Source organism: Hyperolius riggenbachi, chromosome 6 (assembly GCF_040937935.1).
Source record: "Hyperolius riggenbachi isolate aHypRig1 chromosome 6, aHypRig1.pri, whole genome shotgun sequence".
In the NCBI taxonomy this organism is placed as follows: Eukaryota; Metazoa; Chordata; class Amphibia; order Anura; family Hyperoliidae; genus Hyperolius; species Hyperolius riggenbachi.
This window is the reverse complement of record NC_090651.1, coordinates 365527187-365550467: the sequence shown is the minus strand read 5'-3', so window position 1 is coordinate 365550467 and position 23281 is coordinate 365527187. Positions and strand designations below refer to the sequence as shown.

The following is a 23281-nucleotide window of genomic DNA, read 5'->3' as shown; positions in this document are numbered from 1 at the left end:
TGAATATTAATCCCAGTCACCTAGCGACCAACTGTGCAAAGTTTGAGAACCCTACCATTAACAGTGTAAGAATGGCTGCAGTATACATTTTCCAGTGAAATTTGTATTTGTCTCCACCCCCTTTTTGGTTATGGGAATAAAAAGTATCCTATACGTTATTCCAGGTAATGTACTATGTGTGTGCCAAATTTCATTCAAATCCGTTCAGCCATTTTTGCGTGATCGAGTAACAAACATCCAAACATCAAGTATATATCCACAGCGCTAGGTGATCACAATGGTATCTGCAGTCACACCACAGTGTATATTCTCAGACAGTGACCATCACCAAAGATAGAATCAATAGGTCACTCACTGTCCTTAAAAACATAGTTTTTAATAAAAATCCAAACAATACCACATATACAATATCTTACTTTAGGGGTCCTTTTGACAGGGACCCTTAGTAGTGATAAGCATATAGTGTATACCAATACACAAAAATAGTCTCACGGTCTCTTGCAAATTTGCCCGGTCTCCAGTTACCGTTCCAACCGGTTTCGGCCTTTCGCCATTGTCAGGGAAGTGTTCCCTGATGACGGCTGTGCCCACTTTTCCTAACCCTAGCACACAATTAATAAATTACTCAATGACCAAGTTTGTGAGCTTTGCTGTCTTTGGCATCAATAACCTGCATTAAAATGAAACAACTCATATTGGCTGTTTGTGGCTACACACCCTTTTATACATTTAAACCCCAGTCACCCAATGATCAACTGTTCCAGGTTTAAGGCTTGTGCCATTAACAGTGCAAGAATGGCAGCAATGAAATATTCCCCTGAAAAATCAATAGGTAATTTTTGATTGCCTTTTGTAGGCTCCACCCACTTTTCTGAATATTAACCCCAGTCACCCAGTAACCAACTGTGCAAAGTTTGAGAACCCTACCATTAACACTGTAAGAATGGCTACTGTTTACATTTTCCCAGTAAAATTTGTATTTGTCTCCGCCCACTTATGACCCGGCGTTGCCCGCTTATGTATTTGGCTGGTGTTGGCTGTGCCCGTTTTTCTAACCCTAACGCACAATGAATCAATTACTCAGTTACCAAGTTTGTGAGCTTTGCGGTGTTTGGCATCAATAATTTGCATCGGAATATAACAAATCTAATTGGCTGTTTGTGGCCCCACCCCCTTTCTGAAATTGAACCCTAGTCAGGGACAGTTTAGGGTCTGCTTTGATTGGTGGTGGTGACAAGGGGTGATAGACAGGTGATAGACAGGTGATAGATGGGTGATAGACAGGTGATCAGTGGGTAAGGCAGCTATACAGCTGTATACAGTATACGGGGGGGGGGTCTGGGAGGATCTGAGGGTAGGGGGTTGATCAGGGGACCCTAGGGGGCAGTTAGGGACCTAACCAAGGGGATAGCGTTGCTAGATAGTGACAGGGAGTGATTGATGGGTTTTATGGGGGTGCTTGGGTGCAAAATTTGGTGTGCTGGGGTGAGCAGGGGGGGGTTCTGAGGGCTGGGGTGGGCGATGGGGGGTTCTGAGGGCTGGGGTGGGCGATCGGGGGGGTCTGTGTGGGGCACACTGTGTTTTTTTTTAACTTATCCTGATGGCTGCCATCCTCTCTGATGGTCGCACGACGAGTGACCATCAGCAGAGGAGGCAGCCAGTATAATACACTCTGTTACAATAACAAAGTATATTATAGTGGTGCTCACCGCCAGGTCGTGATCACGCTTACGCGTGGATTCACGACCATTTTGACGCATTCCGCCTCGGACACGCTAAGCCGTGAATAGATTTTCAACCACGAAAATCTGCTTCGGCTACGCGTGAATGCGGACAGAAATCCGCATTCACGCTCGTGAAACCCGGGGCTGAAGTCGTGGTTTGCGGAAATGCGTCAAACTATGCGGAAGTGACACATTGCAGGCCAATCAGAGTGCCCCAGCCAGGCCCTAGCAACCAATCACAGGAGGGGAGCTATGCCCTCCCCTCCTGAATATAAAGCGGCGGCCATGATGGAAAAGCTCTGTCCTTGCTACTAGACTGTGGTGCTGAGAGGATTATCTCCAGGCCATTGTTGTTTGAGCAAGTGCATTTATTGTGTTAAAAACAAAGCGTTTTTTTTGCTAACACTGCTCTTATACTGTACACAGTTAGCTAGTCAGTGAGTGATTGCTGTAGTTAGTTGTAGTCAGTGTAGTGTAGTGGGAGTGTGGGAGTCTAGTGATTATTTAACTGTGTGTAGTGCTGTGCAGGCAGGTTCAGTGCTGCAGTGTAGTGGGAGTGGGGATTATCTGTGTGTAGAGTGCAGGCAGGCAGGTTAGTGCAGCTGCAGTGTTCACTTGTATATTCCAGTGACAGTTATACACTTGTACTATTTGCAGGCAGCCAGTCACACCGCCAGCGCCGCCACTCTCTGCCAGCGCTGTTCATTCATTCTGTCAGTGACCTTGTGCCGTGCCCAGTGCCCACTGCTCGCTCGCTGGCATATGAGCATCTCATTACACAGTGTGACATCCTTGTGTGCCCACTGCATCCTTCAGTGACCTAGTTGTATATCCAGTGCCCACTGCTGTGCCCACTGCATCCTTCAGTGACCTTGTACTGTGGCCACTGCATCCTTCAGTGACCTAGTTGTATATCCAGTGCCCACTGCTGTGCCCACTGCATCCTTCAGTGACCTTGTACTGTGCCCACTGCATCCTTCAGTGACCTAGTTGTATATCCAGTGCCCACTGCTGTGCCCACTGCATTCTTCAGTGACCTTGTACTGTGGCCACTGCATCCTTCAGTGACCTTGTACTGTGCCCACTGCATCCTTCAGTGACCTTGTACTGTGCCCACTGCATCCTTCAGTGACCTTGTACTGTGCCCATTGCATCCTTCAGTGACCTTGTACTGTGGCCACTGCATCCTTCAGTGACCTAGTTGTATATCCAGTGCCCACTGCTGTGCCCACTGCATCCTTCAGTGACCTTGTACTGTGGCCACTGCATCCTTCAGTGACCTTGTGCTGTGCCCACTGCATCCTTCAGTGACCTTGTACTGTGCCCACTGCATCCTTCAGTGACCTAGTTGTATATCCAGTGCCCACTGCTGTGCCCACTGCATCCTTCAGTGACCTTGTACTGTGGCCACTGCATCCTTCAGTGACCTTGTGCTGTGCCCACTGCATCCTTCAGTGACCTTGTACTGTGCCCACTGCATCCAGTGATTCATTACTAGCAACATGTCTGGCAGGGTTTCGCGGGGTGAGAGGAAAGGGAGTTCAATTGCCTCAGCCACTTCTGGGACTGCTCCACGTCCAGGGAGAGGACGCCCAGCTGTACGTGGTCGTGATGCAGCAGAAAAGGGGGCAGCAAAGCCTGGGCCGAGTCAGCGGACGCCATTGTCCAAATATTTTAAAGTTTCTGGTCCCCGTGTGGTGGTTGAGCAAATGGAACCTGGCGTACTCATGGACATCATGACTTCCTCCCAGACCTCTACTGTGAGCACCACTCCAAGCAGTAGCAGCAGCAGCCAACATCCCACGCTTGTTGTGACATCCACCCCAGCACCCACTGGTCAGCAGCCCTCCCAGGATGACAGCGTTCTGTCCCTCAGTCCGGCATCTGGGAACCTGCTGATGCAAGAAGCACAGGACTTACTGGGGACTGATGTGGCAGAGATTGAGATCGGGCCACAATCACAAGCGTTGTTGAGTTCTGGTGATGAAGAAGAGGGGTCTGTGTCTGGGGATGTAGGGACAGAAGAGGAGGCGGGGGAGTCAGAGGAAGAGCTGGATTATGATGATGCTGCTGATGATGACGTTGTGGACCCTAACTATGTGCAGCCTGCTGAATCCGTGGAAGAATGGTCAGAGCAGGATGACGAGTCACCTCGGCCTAGGCAAGGATATCGCCATATGTCAGGCAGGGGCAGGGGCATCGGCAGCAGTGGGCGTGGAGGAAGTAGACAGGACACTGCTTCAGCCGGCACCACCACCATGCAACCCCCGGCAACTACTACCACACATTGCTCCGCTGCACCCTCTGCTAGTGGGGGCCGCAGTAAATTAAAGTCACCAGTGTGGGATTGCTTTGAGGAATGTACTGATGACAAAAGGTATGCGGTGTGCAGGTTATGCAGCAAAAGATTGAGCCGTGGGAAAAGTCTGAGCAAGATGGGTACCTCATCCCTCCAGGGCCACCTGAGAAGCCGCCACTGCCGCGAGTATGCGGACTTTAAGAGGAAGCAGGCACTGCTGGCAGGGGTTCCTGAGAGCAGAAGGCCCACCAGCGCAGCACCATCCTCCCTCCCTCAGGGTCGTGAATCCCCCACAGCAGCAGCAGTAGTAGCACGCAAGCGCTCTTCCACCTCGGCTGCTCAGGACACAGACATTGAGGCTGGCAGCCAGTGTTCGTCTCTCTCCTCTGTCTCCCCTGCATCCCAGCGTCGTCAGACCCTGCTGAGCGACACCTTTCAGGGTCTGACCAAGCCTCTGCCTCCAAGCCACAGGCGGATCCGCAAACTAAATGGCTTGCTGGCCCGGGCCATGGCATCACAGCTGCTTTCCTACTCCCTGGTGCAGGAGGGGAGCGCCATGCGGACGCTGCTCCAATTTGGCATCCCCGAGTGGCAAGTCCCCAGTCGCCACTATTTCAGCAGGAGCGCGATCCCAGCACTCCACAAGTTTGCGGTGGAAAACGTGGCCCATTCCCTGGACTACTCTGTAGGCAAGCGGGTCCACGTGACCATGGACTCGTGGAGTAGCAGATTTGGGACAGGTCGCTACCTGTCCTTTACGGCCCACTGGGTGACACTGATGGAAGGGAGGGAGGACAAGAGCGCATCAGCCCAGCTAGTGGTGCCACCACGCGGGATCAGGGGGGATGCAGAAGGGTCCTGTCACGACACTCCCTCAGCACCCGGAAAGCAAGCCCGCCTCGGCAGCAGCAGCGCCAAGCCTCGGCACTGCCAAGCCCTTTTAAAATTGGTGACCCTGGGGAAGGAGAGGCTTACGGCCACCAACGTCCTGGCCGCCCTCAGGAAGCAGGAGCGGAGGTGGCTGACCCCCAGAGGCCTGGAAGTGGGGTATGTGGCATCTGGATTACCTTGATGCTTGATCCCCGTCTGAAGGGGAAGCTGGGAGACTTAATGACGCCATCCACCACCGAGCAACGCACAAGGGAGTTGAAGGAGGCCCTTGTGCGCAGACTACTGGAAGCATTCCCCCAGCCTTCCACCCCCACTGTAACTGCTCTGCCAAGCCAGCAAGAGGTGCCTGCCATTGCCACTAGCAGCACAACAACAACCACCAGCAGCAGCAGCAGCAGCAACTGGCGCCCCGGGGACCTGAAGAGCCTAAGCAAGAGCCTGTATGCAGTGCAGCAGCCCAGAACAGAGGTGCCCGCCACAGCATCCACCACCAACCAGCACAAGCAACGACTGACCACCATGGTGTCTGACTATATGGGGTCATCCAGCGGGCTCAATGACACCGACAGCCCCGTGGACCCCTTGGAGTACTGGGTCAAGAGACTGGACATCTGGAGCGAGCTTTCCCAGTACGCCCTGGAACTCCTATCCTGCCCTCCTTCCAGTGTCCTCTCAGAGAGATGCTTTAGTGCGGCCGGTGGCGTGGTCACAGAGAAGCGCTCTCGGCTCTCCCACGCCTCTGTGGACAAACTCACCTTCCTGAAAATCAACCAGGCTTGGGTGGAAGGTGAGTTTCTGGCCCCTATTGTCGGACACAGGGGGACATGAAGTGGCTGCTGCATGTGCTGTTGTTAACTATGCCTGCCTTTATAAAGACATTTACTACCTGCCTAGTGCCTACCTTGGTTAATTTTTTGGTGTTATGGTACTACTACCAGTAAGTTGCCATGGTCCTCCTTCTGAGCTGCTGAACTGACCGCCCGCTTTGTCCTCCTGACTCAGTCGCTACTACACTCTGCGTTCACACTGCCCGGGTCACCGGGTGCATTTCATTTTTTGGCCAGCACTATGACGCTGTGCTACTACTACTGTGCTGCTGCTGCTGAACTGACCGCCCGCTTTGTCCTCCTGACTCAGTCGCTACTACACTCTGCGTTCACACTGCCCGGGTCGCCGGGTGCATTTAATTTTTTGGCCAGCACTATGACGCTGTGCTACTACTACTGTGCTGCTGCTGCTGCTGCTGCTGAACTGACCGCCCGCTTTGTCCTCCTGACTCAGTCGCTACTACACTCTGCGTTCACACTGCCCGGGTCGCCGGGTGCATTTAATTTTTTGGCCAGCACTATGACGCTGTGCTACTACTACTGTGCTGCTGCTGCTGCTGCTGCTGCTGAACTGACCGCCCGCTTTGTCCTCCTGACTCAGTCGCTACTACACTCTGCGTTCACACTGCCCGGGTCGCCGGGTGCATTTAATTTTTTGGCCAGTACTATGACGCTGTGCTACTACTACTGTGCTGCTGCTGCTGCTGAACTGACCGCCCGCTTTGTCCTCCTGACTCAGTCGCTACTACACTCTGCGTTCACACTGCCCGGGTCACCGGGTGCATTTAATTTTTTGGCCAGCACTATGACGCTGTGCTACTACTACTGTGCTGCTGCTGCTGAACTGACCGCCCGCTTTGTCCTCCTGACTCAGTCGCTACTACACTCTGCGTTCACACTGCCCGGGTCGCCGGGTGCATTTAATTTTTTGGCCAGCACTATGACGCTGTGCTATTACTACTGTGCTGCTGCTGCTGAACTGACCGCCCGCTTTGTCCTCCTGACTCAGTCGCTACTACACTCTGCGTTCACACTGCCCGGGTCACCGGGTGCATTTAATTTTTTGGCCAGCACTATGACGCTGTGCTGCTACTACTACCACCAGTATGTTGCCGTGGTCCTTCTGTGCTGCTGAACTGACCGCCCGCATAGTCCTTCTCCTGACTCAGTCGCTACCACCACTGCACTCTGCGTTCACACTGCCCGTGTCCACTGACAACTCTGCTGCGATGTCATTGCTAATTGCTGCAAAAAAAAAAAAAAATTACAAAAACCTCTCTGGAGCCTTTTTGCCGTCAGCCACTCATCCTCCTCCAGCGGTACCTTCGCCGCCAAGTGCCATTGGAACTCGCCTTCACCTCTTTGACTGCTTAACGCGTATATCCCTTTTTAAAACCACTTATTACCAATTAATAGTCCCATTTAAAGTGTTGATTTCACTTTAAAATCCATTTTCTCTAGAAAAATTTTTTGGGGGGGAATTTTTTATGTTGAAGTTATGTTGCCCCTTATCACCTCGATAATCCATGCTATTTGGGGGACTGTAGCATGTATGGGGGCTTTGTTATTAACGTTAAAAGAAAATCCGCCTCCGGGCGTGAATCCGCGCGTGATTACGCCATTCACGGGAAAAAATCCGCGTGGTTGCGTGGACGCGGACGAAAATCCGCATGCGGCGGGGCCGAATGCGGATTTTTTTTTGCAACCACGCGGATTTCCGAATTCGTGGATGAGGCACATCCGAGCATCCCTGGTGTATTATACCTTTCTGATTGGCCCGATCGCGCTGTTTGAAACCCGCCGGCACTGCTAATTGGCCGGCGAGTTACAGCGCAGAGTGGGCGGGGCCAGATGCCGGCGGTAGATCGCGTCATTGCTGATGCGATCTCCGCCTAACCACACCTGCCGCCGCCATCGCCAATGGGCGTATTGCGGTCGTTTGGGCCCAGCCCTTGCCGCTGCCCATCGGCTTAAGGCGGTTGGCAAGTGGTTAAAAAAAAAATTCTCTAGTAAAGTGTGAGAGTTATGTACTGTACATGTGTGGTTTCTCTTTGAATCAATGTTTTTTTTTTCTTTTTCAAAGTTGTTAAGGAACTTTTCCGCTTGTCCACAATATTATACCATTTTTTTTTTTAATGTTTTAATTTTTTTTTTTTTTTTTTTTAGACAGCAAGCCCTTAAATATACAGTATCCATCAGATCTCAGATGTTTGTGCATATTCATGGTCTGACTCTATTGGCTGTGGCAGACTAATAACTAACTGACAGGTTATTTGTCATTGTCCTTTTCTTTGTCATAAACATCTTTAGTGATAAGCCAAAATTTTGTATAGGAGTCATTTTGCAACACAATTTGCAATTATGATGCAAATTCATAATTTTTGGCAAACTCGTGAATTTTTGGCAAACTTGTGATTTTATCATAATTTGTAATGTCATATCATTATTTTGTGTTAACTCGTTATTTTGTGTGTATATGTGTTTACTTGTAGTTTGGTGCAATTACATAAACATGAAATGTAATATAATTACAATCAGTCATAATCACGCAATTTTTAATTAGTCATAGTTATGTAAAACCGTTCATAGTTATGAATTCGCTATTACGAAAATAATTTTAGTTATGAAAAAATGTTATCATGAAAATTATGCATATAGTTATAATTACATTAAATTCTGCACAATTTTTCACAATTACAATTTTCACCAGGTTTTAACTACTCTCTTCCCTATTCAAAATTAATCTTAAAAGCAATCCTAGAATTAGTTAATTTGAAAACATTTAGAACTTTCTAAGGAACTGAAAAATTAGGAATAATCATCCTCTATGTGGACAATCTAGGGTTTTTTAGTTTTGTTTATTTTTTGATCAACTGTACCAGGTTTGAGGCTTGTGCCATTAACAGTCCAAGAATGGCAGCAATGTAAATATTCCCCTTGAAAACCAATAGGTTAATTTTGATTGGCTTTTATAGACTCCACCCACTTTTCTGAATATTAATCCCAGTCACCCAGTAACCAACTGTGCAAAGTTTGAGAATCCTACCATTAACAGTGTAAGAATGGCTGCTGTTTACATTTTCCCAGTAAAATTTGTATTTGTCTCCACCCACTTATGACCCGACGTTGACCATTTATGTATTTGGCTGGTGTTGGCTGTGCCTACTTTTCGAACCCTAACACACAATTAATCAATTACCAAGTTTGTGATCTTTGCGGTGTTTGGCATCAATAATTTGCATTGATATGAAACAAATTTAATTGGCTATTTGTGGCTCCACCCCCTTTCTGTGCCATTAACAGTGCAAGAATGGCAGCAATGTAAATATTCCCCTTGAAAATCAATAGGTTAATCTTGATTGGCTTTTATAGACTCCACCCACCTTTCTGAGTAATAATCCCAGTCACCCAGCGACCAACTGTGCAAAGTTTGAGAACCCTACCATTAACAGTGTAAGAATGGCTGCAGTTTACAATTTCCAGTGAAATTTGTATTTGTCTCCGCCCCCTTTTTGGTTATGGAAATAAAAAGTATCTTATACTTTATTCCAGGTAATGTACTATGTGTGTGCCAAATTTCATTCAAATCCGTTCAGCCATTTTTGCGTGATCGAGTAACAAGCATCCAAACATCCAAACATCCGAACTTTCCCATTTATTATATTAGTTGGATACATTTTGACTTTAACATGGGTTAGGAGATACCCGAACTATAATATAAATGAAATGTGTATGTTTTAATGTCTCATTCCTTTCCTTCGGGTAATAAGTGTCACAAAGCAGTTAGTGAGTAGGTAATGTTACTGTACCGTGCTTAAAATCTTTATTTCAATTAAGTTGCATTGAATTGTTTGGGGTAATTCTATTTGTATATATACCAACCTGGAATCTTCTAAGATACCCACTATCCAAATGGAAATACTACAATTTTCCACTCTTTGTAAACACTACTACTAAATAGCTCCAGGTTTTTCTCTTTTTTTTTTTTTAGGTTCTCTTGAACCCAGTTGACATTTTATTTTTGCAAGTTTGTGGACAGTTTTTTCCCCTCCTGCTGTTTGTGTCCAATAGGGGTGATGTCCTAATCATCTTTCAGTTGAAAATTTGCAAGTATGACTTGTACTTCTTGGTTCGTGATGGAGGTTTGATAGGAAAAAAAATAAACAAAACTAAAAAACTAGACTGTCCACATAGAGGATGATTATCCCTAATTTTTCAGTTCCTTAGAAAGTTCTAAATGTTTTTAAATTAACTAATTCTAGGATTGCTTTTAAGATTAATTTTGAATAGTGAAGAGAGTAGTTAAAACCTGGTGAAAATTGTAATTGTGAAAAATTGTGCAGAATTTAATGTAATTATAACTATATGCATAATTTTCATGATAACATTTTTTCATAACTAAAATTATTTTCGTAATAGCGAATTCATAACTATGAACGGTTTTACATAACTATGATCAATTAAAAATTGCGTGATTATGACTGATTGCAATTATATTACAATTCATGTTCATGTAATTGCACCAAACTACAAGTAAACACATATACACACAAAATAACGAGTTAACACAAAATAATGATATGGCATTACAAATTATGATAAAATCACAAGCTGGCCAAAAATTCACAAGTTTGCCAAAAATTATGAATTTGCATCATAATTGCAAATTGTGTTGCAAAATGGCTCCTATACAAAATTTTGGCTCATCACTAAAGATGTTTATGACAAAGAAAAGGACAATGACAAATAACCTGTCAGTTAGTTATTAGTCTGCCACAGCCAATAGAGACAGACCACGAATATGCACAAACATCTGAGATCTGATGGATACTGCATATTTAAGGGCTTGCTGTCTAAAGAAACCCCCAAAAAATAAAAAATAATTTTTTAAAAAAAAATGGTATAATATTGTGGACAAGCGGAAAAGTTCCTTAACAACTTTGAAAAAAAAAAAAAACATTGATTCAAAGAAAACCACACATGTACAGTACATAACTCTCACAGTTTACTAGAGAATTTTTTTTTCTTAACCACTTGCCGACCGCCTTAAGCCGGCAAGGGCTGGGCCCAAACGACCGCACTACGCCCATCGGTGGTGGCGGCGTCAGGCGTGGTTAGGCGGAGTAAGCAATGACGCGATCTACCCACGGCATCTGGCCCCGCCCACTCTGCACCGTAACCCGTCGGCCAATTAGCAGCGCAGGCGGGTTTCAAACAGCGAGATCGGGCCAATCAGAAAGGTATAATACACTTTGTTATTGTAACAAAGTGTATTATACTGGCTGCCTCCTCCGCTGATGGTCACTCGTCGTGCGACCATCAGAGAGGACGGCAGCCATCAGGATAAGTTAAAAAAAACACAGTGTGCCCCACACAGACCCCCCGATCGCCCACCCCAACCCTCAGAACCCCCCTGCTCACCCCAGCACACCACATTTTGCACCCAAGCACCCCCATAAAACCCATCAATCACTCCCTGTCACTATCTAGCGTCGCTATCCCCTCAGTTAGGTCCCTATCTGCCCCCTAGGGTCCCCTGATCACCTCCCCTACCCTCAGATCCCCCCAGACCCCCCTCCCAGACCCCCCCGCCTGTATACTGTATACAGCTGTATAGCTGCCTTACCCACTGATCACCTGTCTATCACCCATCTATCACCTGTCTATCACCCCTTGTCACCACCACCAATCAGAGCAGACCCTAAACTGTCCCTTGGGGGCACCTGATCACCCACCCAGACCCTCAGATTGCCCTCAGACCCCCCCCCCTCCTGATAACCTCCCCAGTGCATTGTTTACATCTATTCTCCCCTGTAATCCCTCACTGATCTCCCATCGTCACCCCCTGTGTCTGCCACCCATCAGATCAGGACCCAGTCTGCTCCGTGCGGGCACCTAATCAACCACCCACACCCTCAGATCGCCCTCAGATCCCCCCCCCCCAATCCTCTTCCCAGTGCATTGTATTTGATTGTGCTGACATTGTATTTGATTGTGCTGACATCATATTTGATTGTGCTGTAATTGTATTTGGTTGTCCCGTGATTGGCTTTGATTGCCCTGTGATTGCCCTTTGATTGCCCTGTGATTGGCCTGTGATTGGCCTGTGATTGGCCTGTGATTGGCTTTGATTGGCCTGTGATTGTCCCGTGATCGGCTTTGATTGTCCTGTGATCTACTCTGATTGTCCCGTGATCGGCTTTGATTGCCCTGTGATTGCCCTGTGATTGGCTTTGATTGGCCTGTGATTGGCTTTGATTGGCCTGTGATTGGATTTGATTGGCCTGTGATTGGCTTTGATTGTCCCGTGATCGGCTTTGATTGTCCCGTGATCGGCTTTGATTGCCCTGTGATTGCCCTGTGATTGGCTTTGATTGGCCTGTGATTGGCTTTGATTGTCCCATGATTGGCTTTGATTGTGCCCTGATTGGTTTGATTGCCCTGTGATTGGCTTTGATTGTCCCGTGATTGGCTTTGATTGCCCCGTGAATAGAGTGCCCTGTGATTGGCCTGCGATTGCCCTGTGATTGCCTTTGATTGTCCTGTGATTGTTTCTGATTGCCTCTGATTCCCCACTCGCCACCACCCCCTTGTCACTATCCTAGTGATCTAAAAACAGTGATCAGTGAAAACTGTCACTTTTTTAGTTTCACTAGTGTTAGTAGTTAGGCCAGTTAGCTAGGCCCCTTTGTAAGTGTCAGTTAGTGCTCAGCCCACTGCACCACAGTCACTAATTAGCTTCATCACTGTCGCTAATCAACATTGGTACTATATAGTATCTGTAAGTGATCATTACTGATCACAGTCAGATCTATTAGGGTCACTAGGATCCACAAAAAACCGCAGTGTTTGCCCAATCAGGCCTGATCGTTCACCTGCACTTGCGTTCAGCCCGCCCCACTGCAGTGACAGAATTTTTTTTTCTGATCACTGCAAAAAACACTGTACAATAGCTGTGGCACTGTAAACATCAGTTTTGATTTTTTTTTTTTATCAAAACTCAGTGACCACAGCTTTCTGCCTCTTAAATACTCCCTTTTGCTAGGTAGGTGCTCTTTTTTTCTAGGTAGTCTCAGAGGAATACCCCCTAAATTTAGCAGTCCACCATGGCAAGAAAGGGGTATTCCGATGATGAGGTTCTCAGGTACATGGCCCAGTCGGATGAGGATGATTGGGACGCCTCATTCGACGAATCTTCCGGGTCAGAGTTTGAACCTGAATTGAGCAGTGGCTCACTGACCGATAGTGATGATGAGGCTGAGGTCCCGGCTAGAGCCAGGCGTACCACACCCCATGTTGTTGGACTGCAGGTGGTGCAGGATCGGCCTCAAGGGCAGCAGAGTGGTGTTCGTGCTGGTCTGAGATTTCATGGTGGGACAGGCACCAGCAGCACACCATCTCCTGGACCTAGAACCAGTACTTCCCTGGTGAAGTGGCGAGCACCAGCATGGAAGTTGAAACTGGTTCGGTGGCATGTGCAGTAAGATCCCAGTCACAGCCACCAAGAAGACGGGCCCGTACTACCCCTAGTTTACCAGAGGTGCTGGCAAACCCAAATTGGCAATCCCCTGATTCTGCCGCACCCGTACTTCCCCCTTTCACCGCCCAGTCTGGAGTCCAGGTGGAGACAGATAATCTAGTATCGGCCCTAGACTTTTTCTATCTGTTCTTCACCCGGGATCTCTTAGACTTAATTGTGGCAGAGAGACCAACCGTAAGGCCACACAATATATAATCGCCAATCCGGAAAGGTTCCTTGCCCAGCCTTTTCGGTGGAAACCAGTTCAAGTTTCCGAAATTAAATTTTTTTTGGGCCTTCTCCTTCACACGGGACTAGTAAAGCAGAATGTGTTGCGGTCTTATTGGTCTACGAACCTAGCATATCATGTTCCCCTGTACTCTGCTGCCATGTCCAGGACACAATTTGAGAACATCCTGCGCTTCCTGCACTTCAGTAACAACGAAACCTGTCATTGAACTGACCACCCTGCTTTTGACCGGCTCCACAAAATTCGACCCCTTATAGACCACCTGTCATCCATATTTGCAGATGCTTATACCCCTGACCAGGACATCTGCGTAGACGAGTCCCTCATACGTTTTATCGGGCGCCTTTGCATCAAACAGTACATCCCAAGCAAGCGCGCCTGGTATGGGGTGAAACTGTATAAGCTCTGTGAAAGGGCCACAGGCTATACATCTTATTTTAGGGTCTATGAGGGAAAAGACTCAAAATTGGAGCCGGTCGGATGCCCTGACTACCTGGGGAGCAGTGGAAAAGTTGTGTGGGACTTGGTGTCACCCTTGTTCCAGAAGGGGTACCATCTTTTTGTGGACAATTATTACACAAGTGTGGCCCTCTTTCAGCACTTAAAATTAGAAAAAATCCAAAGCTGTGGCACCGTGCGGCCTAGTCGCCGAGGATTCCCCCAACGGTTCATTACCACCAGACTTGAACGGGGGCAGAGGACCGCCTTGTGTGCTGACAACCTGCTCGCAGTGAAATGGAAGGAGAGGGAGGTTTACTTCCTGTCCACCATTCACGCAGACACGACAGTTGAAATTCAACGGAGAACTGAGGTCATTGAAAAACCCCTTGTCATCCATGAGTTCAATACTATCATGGGAGGGGTGGACTTCAATGACCAGAGGTTAGCGCCCTATTTAGTTGCCCGAAAAACAAGACACTGGTATAAAAAAGTGTCTTTTTACCTCATTCAATTGGCAATTTACAACAGCTTTGTTCTCTACAGTAAGGCTGGGAGAACAGGATCGTTTATTCAATTTCATAAACAGATCGTGATGGAACTCCTGTATCCAGGAGGTGCCGTGGCCCAACCCCAAGATGCAACTAGCCGGCTGCATGGAAGGCATTACGCCTATCCAATTCCGAGTACCCCAGGTCACCGAATCCGAAGAAAACGTTGTCGTGTCTGCAGCAGGGCTGGAATAAGGCGTGACACCACTGTTTATTGTCCCACCTGTCCTGAGCAGCCTGGCCTATGCCTAGGGGAGTGTTTTGAGAGGTACCACAAGCAGGTACACTATAAGAGAGTAGGGAACTCCACAAACAGCGGTAGGCACACGAGGGTCTTTCAGTGCTATTTCACACTGCTGCGATGTGTTAGGGCAAAATGCCTAGCGAAAGTCACACTTTGCGGTCCCCCCCTATGCCGGAAGTGCTTGACTTAACGCTAGTGCATGCCTACGTTACTGCGTGGCTTCTGTGGCAATATCGATCGGCCCGGAAGTCATGTTAGTCTATGGCGACGCAGTTCATTACTAGGCCGAATGCTACTCTTGTGGTATTGCCTGAAGATCTGTTTTGGACGATACAGTGCGGCGGGCTTGACCCACCGGATATGTCAATATGCAGTGTGAAACCAAACATCGGGTTTCCAGAGACCCTAATACACAGGGCTGCCAGAAACCTCTCCTTTCACTTGGGACAAATTGCGTAATGTACTTCGCCACAACTCTGTGCGATTTGCACTTCGCACATTGTCCCATGGGGGAGGAGAGGTTTGTCCTTAGGAGGTAAGTTAAAAAAAAAAAAAAAAAAAAAACAGGTAAGCAAAAAAGTTAATGTTTGGTTCGCAATGTTAAGGTTTTGATTAAAAAAGTTCAAAGTTTATTAATGTTAATGAAGTAATTGCTTTGCTGCTTGCTTGTTTTTTGTATTTTTTTTCTCTTTTTCCATCCATTAACCTTCCAGGTGGACCGAGCGAACGACTAACCAGCTGCAGCACTGATGGTGCATCCTGACAGAACATTGCGCGTCTGTCAGGTTACACAAAATCGGTGCATGCAGCGCTGCAGGACGAGAGTTCTCCTCCGCAGTCAAAAAGATACGTTTGCCGAGGAATATGGGCCGAGGAGCGGTGTTGGGGTTTCATATGCTTTGGCAAGCACTTTGTATCAAAAAAGAACTCTGGCAATAATTTGTTCATCCACATCGATCGGTGTGAATGGATAAATGGGGTTTGCCAGGGCATACGAGCTGGTGGGTTCGGATTTTGGGGCGGCAGCTCCTATGTCCTGGCAGACGCCTTCCACTCTTTTTTTTTTCAAATTTTTTTGGCAGATATTTTTTCATCCACATTGATTGATTGATTGTTTGACGTTTATTTTTCCTTTTAGCCCAGAGTGCATTACCCTTATGCCCAATATAAGGAGTATAGCAGAAACTCCTAATACTGGCCATACATGTGATGATTGCAGAGACCCTAAAATGCCAGGACAGACCCCAGGAATGATTGGAAAGAGGACACCCCAACGTATTCTGTTAGGTGCATGGTGAGTTCATAGAATATTTTATTTTTTGTCACAAGTTAGCAGAAATTGTGGTTTTGTTTTTTTTTATTTCACAAAATGTCATTTTCCGCTAACTTGTGACAAAAAATAAAATTTTCTATGAACTCACCATGGCCCTCATGGAATACCTTAGCGTGTATTCTTTTCAAAATGGGGTAATTTGTGGGGTTTGTTAACTGTCCTGGCAAGTGTGTGTGTGTGTGGGGGGGTGCTAAATTGTAAGCACCCCTGTAAAGCCTGAAGGTGCTCATTGGACTTTGGGCCCCTTAGCACAGTTAGGGTGCAAAAAAGTGCCACACATGTGGTATTGCCGTACTCAGTAGAAGTAGTATAATGTGTTTTGTGGTGTATTTTTACACATACCCATGGTGGGTGGGAGAAATATCTCTGTAAATGACATTTTTTTTATTTTTTTACACACAATTGTCCATTTACAGAGATATTTCTCCCGCCCAGCATGGGTATGTGTAAAAATACACCCCAAAATACATTAAACTACTTCTCCCGAGTGCGGCGATACCACATGTGTGGCACTTTTTTGCACCCTAACTGCGTTAAGGGGCCGAAAGTCCAATGAGTACCTTTAGGATTTCACAGGTCATTTTGAGAAATTTTGTTTCAAGACTACTCCTCATGGTTTAGGGCCCCTAAAATGCCAGGACAGTATAGGAACCCCACAAATGACCCCATTTTAGAAAGAAGACACCCAAAGGTATTCCGTTAGGAGTACGGTGAGTTCATAGAAGATTTTATTTTTTGTCACAAGTTAGTGGAAATTGATTTTTATTGTTTTTTTTTCCGCTAACTTGTGACAAAAAATAAAATCTTCTATGAACTCCCCGTACTCCTAACGGAATACCTTGGGGTGTCTTCTTTCTAAAATGGGGTCATTTGTGGGGTTCCTATACTGTCCTGGCATTTTAGGGGCCCTACACCATGAGGCATAGTCTTGAAACAAAATTTCTTAAAATGACCTGTGAAATCCTAAAGGTACTCATTGGACTTTGGGCCCCTTAGCGCAGTTAGGGTGCAAAAAAGTGCCAAACATGTGGTATCGCCGTACTCAGGAGAAGTAGTATAATGTGTTTTGGGGTGTATTTTTACACATACCCATGCTGGGTGGAAGAAATATCTCTGTAAATGGACAATTGTGTTGTAAAAAAAAGCAAAAAATTGTCCATTTACAGAGATAGTTCTCCCACCCAGCATGGGTATGTGTAAAAATACACCCCAAAACACATTAAACTACTTCTCCCGAGTGCGTCAATACCACATGTGTGGCTTTTTTTTGCACCCTAACTGCGCTAAGGGGCCCAAAGTCCAATGAGTACCTTTAGGATTTCACAGGTCATTTTGAGAAATTTCGTTTCAAGACTACTCCTCTTGGTTTAGGGCCCCTAAAATGCCAGGACAGTGTAGGAACCCCACAAATGACCTCATTTTAGAAAGAAGACACCCCAAGGTATTCCGTTAGTAGTATGGGGAGTTCATAGAAGATTTTATTTTTTGTCACAAGTTAGCGGAAATTGATTTTTATTGTTTTTTTTTCACAAAGTGTCATTTTCCGCTAACTTGTGACAAAAAATAAAATCTTCTATGAACTCCCCATACTACTAACGGAATACCTTGGGGTGTCTTCTTTCCAAAATGAGGTCATTTGTGGGGTTCCTATACTGTCCTGGCATTTTAGGGGCCCTAAACCATGAGGAGTAGTCTTGAAACGAAATTTCTCAAAATGACCTGTGAAATCCTAAAGGTACTCATTGGACTTTGGGCCTCTTAGCGCAGTTAGGGTGCAAAAAAGTGCCACACATGTGGTATTTCCGTACTCAGGAGAAGTAGTATAATGTGTTTTGGGGTGTATTTTTACACATACCCATGCTGGGTGGGAGAAATATATCTGTAAATGGACAATTGTGTGTAAAAAATACAAAAAATTGTCATTCGCAGAGAGATTTCTCCCACCCAGCATGGGTATGTTTAAAAATACACCCCAAAAAACATTATACTACTTCTCCCGGGTGCGGTGATACCCCATGTGTGGCACTTCTTTGCACCCTAACTGCGCTAAGGGGCCCAAAGTCCAATGAGTACCTTTAGAATTTCAAGGGTCATTTTGAGACATTTGTTTTCAAGACTACTCCTCACGGTTTAGGGCCCCTAAAATGCCAGGGCAGTATAGGAACCCCACAAATGACCCAATTTTAGAAAGAAGACACCCAAAGGTATTCCGTTAGGAGTATGGTGAGTGCATAGAAGATTTTATTTTTTTGTCACAAGTTAGCGGAAAATGACACTTTGTGAAAAAAAAAATCAATTTCCGCTAACTTGTGACAAAAAATAAAATCTTCTATGAACTCACCGTACTCCTAATGGAATACCTTTGGGTGTCTTCTTTCTAAAATGGGGTCATTTGTGGGGTTCCTATACTGTCCTGGCATTTTAGGGGCCCAAAACCATGAGGAGTAGTCTTGAAAACAAATGTCTCAAAATGACCCTTGAAATCCTAAAGGTACTCATTGGACTTTGGGCCCCTTAGCGCAGTAAGGGTGCAAAAAAGTGCCACACATGTAGTATCGCCGTACTCAGGAGAAGTAGTATAATGTGTTGTGGGGTGTATTTTTACACATACCCATGCTGGGTGGGAGAAATCTCTCTGTAAATGGACAATTGTGTGTAAAAAAAAATCAAAAGATTGTCATTTACAGAGATATTTTCCAACCCAGCATGGGTATGTGTAAAAATACTCCCCAAAACACATTATACTACTTCTCTTGAGTACGGCAATACCACATGTGTGACCCCTTTTTGCAGCCTAGGTGCGCTAAGGGGCCCAACGTCTAATGAGCACCTTTAGGCTTTACAGGGGTGCTTACAATTTAGCACCCCCCAAAATACCAGGACAGTAAATACACCTCACAAATGACCCCATTTTGGAAAGTAGACACTTCAAGGTATTTAGAGAGGGCTATGGTGAGTCTGTGGCAGATTTCATTTTTTTTTTGTCACAAGTTAGCAGAAATGGAATTTTTGTTTTTTGTTTCAAAGTGTCATTTTCCGCTAACTTGTGACAAAAAATAAAATCTTCTATGAACTCACCATGCCTCTTTGTGAATACTTTGGGATGTTTTCTTTCCAAAATGGGGTCACTTGGGGGGTACTTATACTATCCTGGAATTTTAGCACCTTATGAAACCTGACAGGTGGTCAGAAAAGTCAGAGATGCTTTAAAATGGGAAAAATCACTTTTTGCACCATAGTTTGTAAACACTATAACTTTTACCCAATCCAATAAATATACACTGAATGTTTTTTTTTTTATCAAAGACATGTAGCAGAATAACTTTCGCGCTCAAATGTATAGGAAATTTTACTTTATTTGAAAAATGTCAGCGCAGAAAGTTAAAAAAGTCTTTTTTTTTTACAAAATTCATGTCTTTTTTGATGAATAAAATCGCAGCAGCAATCAAATAGCATCAAAAGAAAGCTTTAATAGTGAGAAGATAAGGACGTAAAATTCATTTAGGTGGTAGGTTGTATGACCGAGCAATAAACCGTGAAAGCTGCAGTGGTCTGAATGGAAAAAAAGTGCCTGGTCCTTAAGGGGTAGAAAGACTGTGGTCCTCAAGTGGTTAAATATAGGGGAATTATCATTTAAAAGCCACTTAGCCACAGGCTAGACATGATTTTCAAACAGATGTGGATTCTAGAATCCCATTGTAATCCCATTGTAATCCCATTGTAATCCCATTGTAAGATCAGACTTTAAACATGTGTAAATGAAAATGTTTAAATTAAGCACATAAACACATGATTGAAGATAAACAGATGTGGCATAGCAGTACAATACTCACACACTAAGGGCCATATGCAATTCACTTTTTATCATAGGTGATACATCACATCCAGGCATGGTCGGAAAATTCCGCGGAATTATTAATTCCGTGATTCCGGTCGGAATTAATAATTCCGATTTTGTTAGTCGGAACGGAATTTCTATATATCTGAAACGGAATTCCGCGGAAATTTTATAATTCCGACGGAATTTTACGGAATAACATCAAAATATTCTCTCTCTCATTCTCTCTCCTCCTCCTCCATCCATCCATCCTCTTATATCATCCAGTAGGGAATTGCAGATTTTCAAAACAGCTTATATACCATAGCTGGGATTTGAACCCAGGATGCAGTGTGTAGTAGCTAGTAGGTATCTGTCTTAACCTCTAGACCATGAACCACACTACATGGTAAAGCTGTCCTAGCATAAACCATACTACCATTATGATCAATGCAATAGAAAAAGTAGCATGATTAAGGATTGGTACTTTTTGAAAAGCATGCTTATATACCATAGCTGGGATTTGAACCCAGGATGCAGTGTAGACCATCAACCACACTCAGGGCCGGGCCGAGGCAGAGGCTGGAGAGGCTCCAGCCTCAGGGCGTAGTGTAGGAGGGGGTGCACAATTCACTCAGCTGTCATTCCCAATTGTGTTTGAAGCAGAAAGAAATAAGAAAAGGTGATACATGGCAGTGACTGCAAGCCAGATAAGTAGCGATTAAGGTGTTGGGGGGGTTGGGGGCCCTGGGGCACCTCTTAGTGTAATAGCAATCAGTGTGTGATGGCTGGGGTGGGATGGATGGGGGGGCGCACTTTGCTGTCTCAGCCTTGGGTGCTGAAGGACCTTGTCCCACCTCTACATGCTAAAGCTGGCCTAGCATGTACCATACTACCATTATGATCAATTCAATAGATATGCTATGGTATATAAGCATGCTTTTCAAAAAGTACCAATCCTTAATCATGCTACTTTTTCTATTGCATTGATCATAATGGTAGTATGGTTTATGCTAGGACAGCTTTACCATGTAGTGTGGTTCATGGTCTAGCGGTTAAGACAGATACCTACTAACTACCACACACTGCATCCTGGGTTCAAATCCCAGCTATGGAGAGAGAGAGAGAGAGAGAGAGAGAGAGAGAGAGAGAGAGAGAGAGAGAGAGAGAGAGAGAGAGAGAGAGAGAGAGAGAGAGAGTCCCAAAAATGGTTTGACAGTGAGTGCAAGGCTCTACGTAATTCTCTAAGGGCAGCCTCTAACCAAAAGCACAGAGACCCCAACAACCAGGACCTAAGGGAAGCCCATGACCACCTACAGAGACAATACAAAGACACCCTCAGGTGGAAAAAACAGAGCCACATCTCCCACAAACTCCAACAGCTGGAGGACTCCCTCCAAGACAACTCATTATGGGAGACTTGGAACCACATTGGGACAAAGCCCAAGAAAAGCCCTCTACACATCCAAAATGGCCACATCTGGCTCCACTACTTCAGGGACCTCTACAAAGACATCCCAGAAAATGCCCAAACCCCGGAACAGAAACAAATAGCCGCAAAGCTGAAGGACATGGAGGAGACAATCAAGGACTTTCAAAACCCCCTGGATACACCAATCACGATGGAGGAAATAAGAGAAAGAACAAAGCTGATAAAATGTAAGAAGGCTAGCGGTACCGATGGCATCCTGCCAGAGATGATCAAATACAGCCCCCCGGACATACATGAGGCACTCGCAAGACTTTTCAACCTTATCCTGAGTGCGGGCTCCTTTCCTCAGGCCTGGAGTGAAGGCCTCATAACACCCATCTACAAGAATGGAGACAGATATGATCCAGCAAACTACAGAGGAATATGTGTCAGCAGTACACTGGGGAAACTGTTTAACAGCATCATCAATAAAAGGATCCTCTCCTTCCTCACACAGCAGGACGTACTCAGCAAAAGCCAAGCCGGGTTCATGCCAAACCACCGCACAACCGACCACATCTACACACTGCACAGCCTTATCAAGACCCATGTCCACAGCTCACACGGCAAAATACACGCTTGCTTTGTGGATTTTAAGAAGGCGTTTGACTCGGTGTGGCACCCAGGCCTTTTCCTAAAACTCCTAGAGAGCGGAATAGGAGGTAGAATCTATGATGTCATCAAGAGTTCATATACTGGGAACCAATGCAGTGTGAAAGTGGACGGGAAGAGAAGCGCGTTCTTCAAGCAGGGTCGAGGAGTCAGGCAGGGCTGCAGTTTGAGCCCAACGCTCTTTAACATATTTATTAACCAACTGGCTGTAGCCCTGGAATCCTCCCCAGCACCAGGCCTCCTCTTGCATGACCACGAGGTGAAGTTCCTGCTGTATGCAGATGATCTCCTGCTGCTCTCCCCAACAGAAAGGGGCCTACAGGACAGCCTGGCAGTACTGGAGAGTTTCTGCACCACATGGGCACTGCCCATCAACCCAAAGAAGACAAAAGTGATGGTGTTCCAGAGAAAAAATCTAAAAATGCCCACCTCCTCATTTATATTAAATGGCTGCCCACTGGAGACCACAAACAGTTACACCTACCTGGGGCTGGAAATTAACCAAACTGGGAGCTTTAAACCAGCAGTAGAGGCCCTGAAGGAAAAAGCCTGCAGAACGTTTTATGCCATCAGAAGGCAACTTTACCACCTAAAACCACCAGTGAGAGTCTGGGTAAAGATATTCAACAGCATCATCACCCCAATCCTGCTCTATAGCAGTGAGGTATGGGGCCCGGTCACCTACCCTGACCAATCAAAATGGGACTCCAGCCCAACAGAAATCTTCCATCTAGAGTTCTGCAAGTATCTTCTCCAAGTCCATCGCAGCACTTCGAACTCAGCTTGCCGGGCAGAGCTAGGCAGATTCCCACTATGGCTGACTATCCAGCAGAGGGCGCTCTCATATTGGGCGCATATACAGAGCAGCAACCCCAGCACTTACCACCATAAAGCCTCACTGAGCCAGGGTGGGGAGGGCATACCACGCTCTCTGAAACAAAACGTCAAGAGCCAGCCCAGCCAAGACCACCAACACAGGCTGACAAAAGCCCAAATAAAAGGAATGATAGAAAGCTGCAAGGACCGATACATAGAGGAATGGAGAAGTGACATAAAGAACTCCCAGAAACTCACTATCTACAATGGCCCCATATCTGGAGAGGCTACACCACCACAAAGATAGACAGGCCTTGAGCCTGTACCGTCTGAGCGCCCACAACCTGGAGATAGAGACAGGACGACACAGACAGACATGGAAGCCCCGGGAGGAGAGTCTGTGCAGGCAATGTGACCAGGGGGTCCTGGAGGATGAGGCCCACTTCCTGCTACACTGCAGCAAATATACACCGTTGAGGACCGCCCATT

The 23281-nt window shown here is 46.1% G+C and overlaps 1 protein-coding gene across 1 annotated transcript in view; it reads right to left on the bottom strand.

Annotated features, from left to right (window-relative positions):
* Positions 1-23281, bottom strand: part of LOC137522275 (IgGFc-binding protein-like) — a 199013-nt gene that overhangs the window by 106613 nt on the left and 69119 nt on the right. The gene's annotated exons all lie outside the window — the stretch shown is intronic.